Here is a 10,415-nt window from a genome sequence, read left to right on the forward strand (position 1 = left end):
GGGGCTTTGATTGACTCTGCAGTGAGAGAAGCTTTTCATGCTTCCTCTCCATGGTTACAAAAGGAGATCCTTGAGTTTTAAACACAAGGTTGTCCTCATTCAGTTGAAGGATCAATTCTCCTCTGTCCACATCAATCACAGCTCTTGCTGTGGCTAGGAAGGGTCTTCCAAGGATGATGGATTCATCCTCATCCTTCCCAGTGTCCAGGATTATGAAATCAACAGGGATGTAAAGGCCTTCAACCTTTACTAACACGTCCTCTACTAGTCCATAAGCCTGTTTTCTTGAGTTGTCTTCCATCTCTAATGAGATTCTAGCAGCTTGCATCTCATAGATCCCAAGTTTCTCCATTACAGAGAGTGGCATTAAGTTTATTCCTGACCCCAGGTCACACAGAGCTTTCTCAAAGGTCATGGTGCCTATGTTATAGGGAATTAGAAATTTACCAGGATCCTGTTTCTTTTGAGGTAATTTCTGCCTATCCAATGCATTCAGTTCATTGGTGAGCTAGGGTGGTTCATCTTCCCAAGTCTCATTACCAAATAATTTGGCATTCAGCTTCATGATTGCACCAATGTACTTGGGAACTTGCTCTTCAGTAATGTCTTCATCCTCTTCAGAAGAAGAGTACTCATCAGAGCTCATGAAGGGCAGAAGAAGGTTTAATGGAATCTCTATGGTCTCTAGGTGAGCCTCAGATTCCTTTAGGTCCTCATTGAGGAACTCCTTTTTGATCACTGAACGTCCCAGGAGGTCTTCCTCACTGGGATTCACATCCTCTCCCTCCCTTGTAGGTTTGGCCATGATGGTTAAATCTATGGCCTTGCACTCTCTCTTTGGATTCTCTTCTGTATTGCTTGGGAGAGTACTAGGAGGGATTTCAGTGACTCTTTTACTCAGCTGGCCCACTTTTGCCTCCAAATTTCTAATGGAGGACCTTGTTTCATTCATGAAACTCAAAGTGGCCTTAGATAGATCAGAGACTATATTTGCCAAGCTAGATGGATTCTGCTCAAAATTCTCTGTCTGTTGCTGAATGGATGATGGAAAAGGTTTACTATTGTTAAACCTGTTTTTTCCACCATTATTAAAGCCTTGTTGAGGCTTTTGTTGATCCTTCCATGAGAAATTTGGATGATTTCTCCATGAGGGATTATAGGTGTTTCCATAGGGTTCACCCATGTAATTCACCTCTGCTATTGCAGGGTTCTCAGGATCATAAGCTTCTTCTACAGAAGATGCCTCTATAGTACTGTTGGATGATTCCTTCAATCCATTCAGACTCTGAGAAATCATATTGACTTGTTGGGTCAATATTTTGTTCTGAGCCAATATGGCATTCAGAGTATTAATTTCAAGAACTCCCTTCCTCATAGGCGTCCCATTACTCACAGGATTCCTTTCAGAAGTGTACATGAACTGGTTATTTGCAACCATCTCAATGAGTTCTTGAGCTTCTGCAGGTGTTTTCTTTAGGTGAATAGATCCACCTGCAGAATGGTCCAGTGACATCTTTGATAGCTCTGACAGACCATCATAGAATATATCCAGGATGATCCATTCTGAAAGCATGTCAGAAGGACACTTTTTGGTCAGTTCCTTGTATCTCTCCCAAGCTTCATAGAGGGATTCACCTTCCTTTTGTTTGAAGGTTTGAACATCCACTCTAAACTTACTAAGCTTTTGAGGAGGAAAGAACTTGGCTAAGAAAGCCGTGACCAGCTTATCCTAAGAGTTCATGCTATCTTTAGGTTGAGAGTCCAACCATACTCTAGCTCTGTCTCTTACAGCAAACGGGAAAAGCATGAGCCTGTAGACCTCGGGATCAATCCCATTGGTCTTAACAGTATCACATATCTGCAAGAATTCAGTTAAGAACTGAAAAGGATCTTCAGATGGAAGTCCATGAAACTTGCAGTTTTGTTGCATCAAAGAAACTAGTTGAGGTTTAAGCTCAAAATTGTTTGCTCCAATGGTAGGGATGGAGATGCTTCTTCCATGTAAATTGGAATTCGGTGCAGTAAAGTCACCAAGCATCTTCCTTGCATTGTTATTATTTTCGGCCATGTCTCCTTCCTTTTCGAAAGTTTCTGTCAGATTTTCTCTAGAGAGTTGAGCTTTAGCTTCCCTTAGCTTCCTCTTCAGAGTCCTTTCAGGTTCAGGATCAGCTTCAACAAGAATGTTTTTATCCTTGTTCCTGCTCATATGAAAAAGAAGAGAACACAAAAGAAAATATAGAATCCTCTATGTCACAGTATAGAGATTCCTTATGCAAGTATAAGAAGAGAAGAATATAAGAAGGAGAAGAGGAAAATTCGAACATTAAATAAATTAAAATAAAAGTATTTTTGTTTTTAAATTGAATTTAAAATAAAAAATAAAAATTAAAGTTCGAAAATTAAGAAAGGAAAATTGAATCAAATTAAATTAAATTTAAAATAATTAGTTAATTTAAAAAGGAATTTTGAAAAAGAGAGAAGGGATTTTCGAAAATTAGAGATAGAATTAGTTAGGTAGTTTTGAAAAAGATATGATTGAAATAGTAAACTTTTAAAATCAAACAAAAAGTCAAGTAGTTAATTGAAAAAGATTTGAAAATCAATTTTTGAAAAAGATAAGAAGTTAGAAAAGAAGTTGGAAAAGAATTTGAAATTTATTTTGAAAAAGATATGATTGACATTTATTTTGAAAAAGATTTGAAAAAGAAATTTAAAAAGATTTGATTTTTGAAATCAAAGTTGATTACTTGACTAACAAGAAACTAAAAAGGTATTATTCTAGAGTTCAAAGATTGCACCTTTCTTACTAGGCAAGTAACAAACTTAAAAATTTTGAATCAATCACATTAATTGTTAGCATTAATTTCGAAAATATGAAATAAAAATAAGAAGAAGATTTTGAAAATCAATTTGAAATTTTCAAAAATCATAAAAGAAAAATGTAAAAGAGATTTGATTTTTTTTTTTTTGAAAAAGATTTGAAAAAGATAGAATTTTTAAATTGAAAATTTTATTTGACTCATAAGAAACAACTAGATTTTAAAAGTTTTTGAAAAAGTCAACTCAAATTTTCGAATTTTATGAGATGAAAAAGGGAAAGATATTTTTTTTTTATTTTTGAATTTTTAATGATGAAAGAGAAAAACACCAAAAAGACTAAATGCATGAAAATTTTGGATCAAAACAAAGGAAACATGCAAGAACACTTTGAATGCAAAGATGAACACCAAGAACACTTTGAGGATCATGATGAACATCAAGTATGTATTTTTGAAAAATTTTTAATAAAAGAAAACATGCATGACACCAAACTTAGAAATTTTTAATATTTAGACACTAAGAATTCAAGAATGCATATGAAAAACAAGAAAAGACACAAAACAAGAAGTTTTAAAGATCAAACAAGAAGACTTATCAAGAACAACTTGAAGATCATGAAGAACAAGAAAGAAACTCAATGCATGTGTTTTCGAAAAATTTTTAAGAAAAATAAAAGAATGCAATTGACACCAAACTTAAAAATTGACACAAGACTCAAACAAGAAACACAAAATTATTTTTGATTTTATGATTTTATTAATTTTTTTTGGATTTTTCGAAAATTATTTTGGAAAAACAAAAAAGAAGAATTTTTTTTGAATTATTTTCGAAAATAAGAAATAAAAAACTTAAAAATAAAATAAAATTACCTAATTTGAGCAACAAGATGAACCGTCAGTTGTCCAAATTCGAACAATCCTCGGCAACGGCGCTAAAAACTTGGTGCACAAAATTGTGATCATCAATGGCGCCAACAACTTGGTACGCACAATTGTAATCTCAACTCTTTATCACAACTTCACAAAACTAACCAGCAAGTACACTGGGTCATCCAAGTAATAAACCTTACGTGAGTAAGGGTCGATCCCATGAAGATTGTTGGCCTGAAGCAAGCTTTGGTCACCTTGTAAATCTAAGTCAGGCGGATTCAAATGGGTATGGTGAATTGATAATAAAAACATAAATAAAATATAAACTGGGATAGAGATACTTATGTAATTCATTGGTGAGAATTTCAGATAAGCGTATAGAGATGCTTTTGTTCCTCCTGAACCTCTGCTTTCCTGCTGTCTTCATCCAATCATTCCTACTCCTTTCCATGGCAAGCTTTATATTGGGCATCACCGTTATCAATGGCTACATGCCGTCCTCTCTGTGAAAATGGTCCAATGCGCTGTCACTGCATGGCTAATCATCTGTCGGTTCTCGATCATACTGGAATATGATTTACTATCCTTTTGCGTCTGTCACTACGCCCAGCACTCGCGAGTTTGAAGCTCGTCACAGCCATCCTTTCCCAGATCCTACTCGGAATACCACAGACAAGGTTTAGACTTTCCGGATCTCAGGAATGGCCATCCATGGGTTCTAACTTATACCACGAAGACTTTAATATCTCGGACTCGGTCCCCTGTATTAAATATCCAAGAGATACTCATTCTAGCTTGTTTGCATGTAGAACGGAAGTGTTTGTCAGGCACGCGTTCATAAGTGAGAATGATGATGAGCGTCACATTATCATGACATTCATCTTGTTCTTGTGTGCGAATGGATATCTTAGAATAGGAATAAGCTTGAATTGAATAGAAAAACAATAGTACTTTGCATTAATCTGTGAGGAACTGCAGAGCTTGCATACCTTAATCTATGGTGTGTAGAAACTCTACTGTTGAAAATACATAAGTGATAAGGTCCAGGAATGGCCGAATGGCCAGCCACCATAAAGGTCTAAGATAGTATAAAACTGATCAAAGATGTAGATACAATAGTAAAAAGTCCTATTTATGCTAAACTAGTTACTAGGGTTTACAGAATTGAGTAAATGATGTAGAAATCCATTTTTGGGGCCCACTTAGTGTGTGCTTGGGCTGAGCATTGAGCCTTAAACATGTAGAGGCTTCTCTTGGAGTTGAACGCCAGTTTGTAACCTGTTTCTGGCGTTTAACTCCACTTTGCAACCTGTTTCTGGCGTTTAACTCCAGAATGCAGCATGAAATTGGCGTTGAACGCCAGTTTCCGTCGTCTAAACTCAGACAAAGTATGGACGATTATATATTGCTGAAAAGGCCTGGATGTCTACTTTCCAACGCAATTGAGAGCGTGCCATTTGGAGTTCTGTAGCTCCAGAAAATCCACTTTGAGTACAGGGAGGTCAGAATCCAGTAGTATCTGCAGTCCTTCTTCAAACTCTGAATCTGAGTTTTGCTCAAGTCCCTCAATTTCAGCCAGAAAATACCTGAAATCACAGAAAAACACACAAACTCATAGTGAAGTCCAGAAATGTGAATTTTAATTAAAAACTAATAAAAATATACTAAAAACTAACTAAATTATACTGAAAACTATGTAAAAACAATACCAAAAAGCGTATAAATTATCCGCTCACAACAACCTATACAACTCTACATGCAAACCTAACTACCGATAATCTCACTTTTTCACACACTCATGTATTCTTTTCAAGTCACATCCATATACATTGATATTATTACTCTACTTTGGGGCATTTTGTCTCTTTTTTATTCTTTTTCTTTTTTCTTTTTTATTTCTTTTACTTCTTTTTTTTGTTTTTTTTGTTTATATTTTTGCAACAATAACATAATATATATAAAAGGTGAATGCGTATGGCTTATATAATTAATACATGAATATGTACCCAAATTTGCAAGATTCTTTCAATAAAGATACAATACACACTTTTATCCACCAATGTGTCTAACCTTTCCACACTTAAATGACACACAAACTCACTATCCTAAGCTAATCAAAGATTCAAATTATGGATATTTATTATTTTTTGCTTAAGGTTAGTGATGTGCTAACATAAAGAACAAAAGGGGATTAAAAAGGCTCAAAGTGGACTAACAAAGGTAGATGAAATGGTAGGCTATATAGGGTAAGTGAGCTAATTAAAATGAATGCCTCAATCATATAAATGCATATATACATCAAACAATAGACATAAAGAATCAAACAAATCAAAGATTTCAATCACAGAAACAGAATATACACAAGAATGAAAATAGTGGTTATACGATGTAACCACACAATTAGGCTAAAAAATCACAACCTTATGTGTTCTTAGCTTAAAAAGATGTTCCACATTATATAATTCAAACAAGTCTCAATGAAAAATATTAACTCAAATCAATTTTGGAATGCCTTATAAACAAATGGTCTTGAAATTTTTATTATTTTGACTAAGCTTATTATATATATGTATACATGAAAAGAAATACAATCAACTAAGAAAAATGAGAATAGAGCTCTAAAATATATACAAACAAAGAAAAATGCAACAAAGAATTCTAAATGACAGTAATAGCAGAAAAATAGGAAATGTGAAAGGGTTTGGATCGGAATTTTCACCAAAAAATTGGCCGCTTTGGTCAGACGATCACCCCACACTTAAAAGTTTGTACGGTCCTCTGTGCATTCAAAGATGAGCGAGGATATATGGCGACTCCACAGATTACCACCTTCAGTGGGTGGATCAACCGGTTGCTGCATGATCTTTCTTCTACTTTCCTTTTTGCTTATAGTAAATCAATCCTGAAAGATAGAAAACAGGATAGTAAGACGAGTAAATGCAAAAGCAAGGAAGCATAGACTCTTGAAATGAGGTAATGATCACTAAAATAAAGTGAGTTAATTAGTTTGTGACATTAAGAAAAATAGTGTGTGAATTATAAGTTGCGCACGGGATAGAATTCACACACTAGCATTGAAAGCTATGTCACATTTACACAAAAGAAGTATGAAATTCACTCATTCTAGTGTGCTTGAGATACTTTAAAGAAAACTTGTAGGTTAAGACAAATAAACAAGTAATAAAGAAGCATGAAAGTACTCAATCAAGAATGAAGCGATTGTGAAATGGATAATGAATGGATATTGGTTGATATGTGATGCCAGGGCATTTTGGCCAGTTTCACTGACCTTTTCTTTACTGTTTTTAGGATAGTTTCATGCATTTCTTTAGGAAATAAGCTAGTTTTGGGTAAATATTCACTTATGCCTTGACTCAAGCATACATTGTGCATTTTACATGATTTCATGAGGATTTTGCATAAGTTTAGTGACAAATATTATGTTGCATTACTCATGACTTGGACTAGAGCTTTGATGCACTTTGTTGCTTGGTTTCAGGACCAAAAAGAAGCAAGAAAAGGAGAGGTAACTTGCAAAGATTAATGAGAAAAGTGATTGCCAATAACACTCTCAAAAAGCCATCAATGCCCACGTTAGAGAGTCACGTTAACCAAGTTAACATGAACTCTAACGTGGAGAAAAGAAGTTGAGCCAACGTTAGTGACACTCAACATTGTCACTAACGTTAGCACTTACTCATAAGTAGCCACGTTAGAAGCCACGTTAACCTAGTTAAAGTGGCCTCTAACGTTAAGGGGGAGGGAGAGAAGCCAACGTTAGTGACACTCAACATTGTCACTAACGTTGGCCTATGGTGCTAAGTACCACGTTAACTCCCACGTTAACTTGGTTAACGTGGGAACTAACGTAGAGGATGAAGAGTTGTCGACAAAGTTAGTGACACTCAACATTGTCACTAACGTTGAAGCAACCACACTACCCACAAGAGTCACGTTAACTTCCACGTTAACTGGGTTAACGTGGAAGCTAACGATGAGGAATGAAGGATGAGCCAACGTTAGTGACACTCAACATTGTCACTAACGTTGGGATGGCTAAAGATGGCAACGTTAGAGGCCACGTTAACCTAGTTAACGTGGACTCTAACGAGAGACCCAGGGGCACATTGGAACGTTAGTGACAATGTTGAGTGTCACTAACGTTCTCGAAGGATGGCAAAGGCCACGTTAGAAGCCACGTTAACCCAGTTAACGTGAGCTTTAACGTGAAGCAAGAAGGGGCACACTGGAACGTTAGTGACAATGTTGAGTGTCACTAACGTTCTCGAAGGTTTACAAGGCAACGTTAAAAGCCACGTTAACCTAGTTAACGTGGGTTTTAACGTGAGGCAAAGGGGTGCATTGGAACGTTAGTGACAATGTTAAATGTCACTAACGTTCCCGAACTTGGACTTTCATTAAATGATTAAAACTCTTTACGCCCTGAGCTTAAGTCTCTGCCCACTCCACTCTTTCTCTCTGCAAGTAAAGCCAAGCCCAAATAAAGAAAGGAACTGCTTCAAACTCAAGATCCAAAGGCCCAAGACTTGAAGAGTGAACTAGAAGCTGAGAAGAGTAGTATATATAGGAGTAGCTTTGAATTGTAAAATAGTTCTGGAGGCTGAGGAATTACTCTCTGTATTTACTTTCTTTGCAATTTCTAGTTTCATGATGTATTCTCCATCTTTATTTTCATTTTCAAGAGCTATGAACAACTAAACCCCTTTCATTGGGTTAGGGAGCTCTGTTGTAATTTGATGGATAAATACTAATTTTCATTGTTCTTCTTCTATCTTTCCTCTTGATTTTACTTGAAAGCTTTCGATCTTCATCCAATTCAGTAGTTATCTTGGAAGAGAAGCTATTCAAACTTGGATCTCTTTTGAACCTTGGAAGAGGAATGAAGAGATCAAGCTAGAAATGCTTTCTCATGCTGGACCAAATTGGGTTTGGATGGGTATGTGACTGTAACCCTCTCAATACTTGGTTTGGGAAATGCATGTGGTATAATCAGTGACCATACTTCATCCCTTCTCATGAGCAATTGACCAAGGAATTGGCTATTGATCAAGATTTGAGAGATTGAATTGCAAGAAATTGTAATTCAATCACTTAAGATTGCCAAGGAGATCAATGAGTGCATTGATTGAGGAAGAGATGAAAATGTACTTGATCCGGAGAATTGCAACATCTCCTAAGCCCAATGAACTCCCCATCTCTAATCTTACCCATTCTCTTTAATTTCTGTCATTTACTTTTATGAGCAAATCCCCCATTCTCATTTACAATTCTGCAATTTATTTTCAGTCATTTACTTCCAGTCCTTTAATTATAGCATTTACTTTTCTGTTATTTACATTCCCGCCATTTTATTTTTTGCAACTCTCAACCCAAATTCTGGATTCGCTCAACTAGAACATTCTTCTAATTAAAGTTGCTTGATCAATCAATCCCTGTGGGATTCGGCCTCACTCTATTTTGAGTTTTTAATTGACGACAACTTCGGTACACTTGCCGAAGGAAGATTTGTTGAGAGACAAGTTTTCCACGCATCAAGTTTATGGCGCCGTTGCCGGGGATTGATTGTGCATCAACAATGATTAGATTGGAAGATCACTAGATTGAGCATTTTATTTTGTGTATTTCATTTTCTGTTTGATTGATTTACTTTTTGTTTTAGTTAAACTTCTTCCCTTCTCCCTCTACTCTTTTGTTTTTCTTTGTTATTTTCAATTCTGTTTGCTAACCCACTAACTGTTTGATATATTGCATCACCCACAACTAACATCAATTCTGACACAAATACTGTCTGCACCTATATTCTCTGCTTGTACTTGTTGGTTGTATGACAGGGAGAAGAAGCGGGGCTTCAACTTCCTTTGATTCTGAACCAGAGAGAACCTTCCTTAAACCACAGCTCATCACCCTTGTTCAGAACAACTGTTCATTTGGAGGAGGTGTTCAAGAAGATCCCAACCAACATTTGACCACCTTCCTGAGAATATGTGACACAGTGAAATCTAATGGTGTTCATCCTGACGCCTATAGATTACTCTTATTTCCCTTCCCACTCAGAGACAAGGCAGCCAAGTGGCTGGAATCCTTCCCAAGGGAGAGCTTGACAACTTGGGAGGATGTGGTGAACAAATTTTTAGCAAGATTCTACCCTCCTCAACGAATCAATAGGCTGAGAGCTGAGGTCCAAACCTTCAGGCAACAGGATGGTGAGACTCTGTATGAAGCATGGGAGAGGTTCAAAGACTTAACAAGGAGGTGTCCACCTGACATGTTCAACGAATGGGTCCAGCTGCACATTTTCTATGAAGGGCTCTCTTATGAGTCAAAGAAGGCAGTAGACCATTCATCTGGAGGGTCCTTGAACAAGAAGAAGACCATTGAGGAAGCCATAGATGTTATTGAAACAGTAGCAGAAAATGACTACTTCTATGCTTCCGAAAGAGGGAACACAAGAGGAGTGATGGAGCTAAACAATGTAGACGCTCTGTTGGCCCAAAACAAGCTCATTACCCAGCAGCTGGCTGACCTCACCAAGAAGATGGAGATGAACCAAGTAGCAGCAATCTCCACTTCATCAACAACACAAGAAGGATTAAAGCAAGAAGCAGAAGGGAGTCAGGAGCAAGCCAACTACATTGGGAATTCACCAAGGAAAAACTATGATCCATACTCCAAGACTTACAACCCTGGATGGAGAAATCACCCGAA

At 36.6% G+C, this 10,415-nt stretch overlaps 2 non-coding genes across 2 annotated transcripts; one reads left to right on the top strand and one right to left on the bottom strand.

Moving 5' to 3' along the window:
* Window positions 1-1,571: 1,571 nt before the first annotated feature.
* LOC112760096 (small nucleolar RNA R71) lies at window positions 1,572-1,675 on the top strand. The gene has a single exon (XR_003180550.1). It is a non-coding gene; the product is annotated as a small nucleolar RNA R71 (small nucleolar RNA).
* An 8,198-nt stretch (window positions 1,676-9,873) lies between these two features.
* LOC112760244 (small nucleolar RNA R71) lies at window positions 9,874-9,977 on the bottom strand. Its single transcript, XR_003180694.1, has one exon. It is a non-coding gene; the product is annotated as a small nucleolar RNA R71 (small nucleolar RNA).
* Between the last annotated feature and the right edge of the window lie 438 nt (window positions 9,978-10,415).

Source organism: Arachis hypogaea, chromosome 16 (assembly GCF_003086295.3).
Source record: "Arachis hypogaea cultivar Tifrunner chromosome 16, arahy.Tifrunner.gnm2.J5K5, whole genome shotgun sequence".
Taxonomy (NCBI): Eukaryota; Viridiplantae; Streptophyta; class Magnoliopsida; order Fabales; family Fabaceae; genus Arachis; species Arachis hypogaea.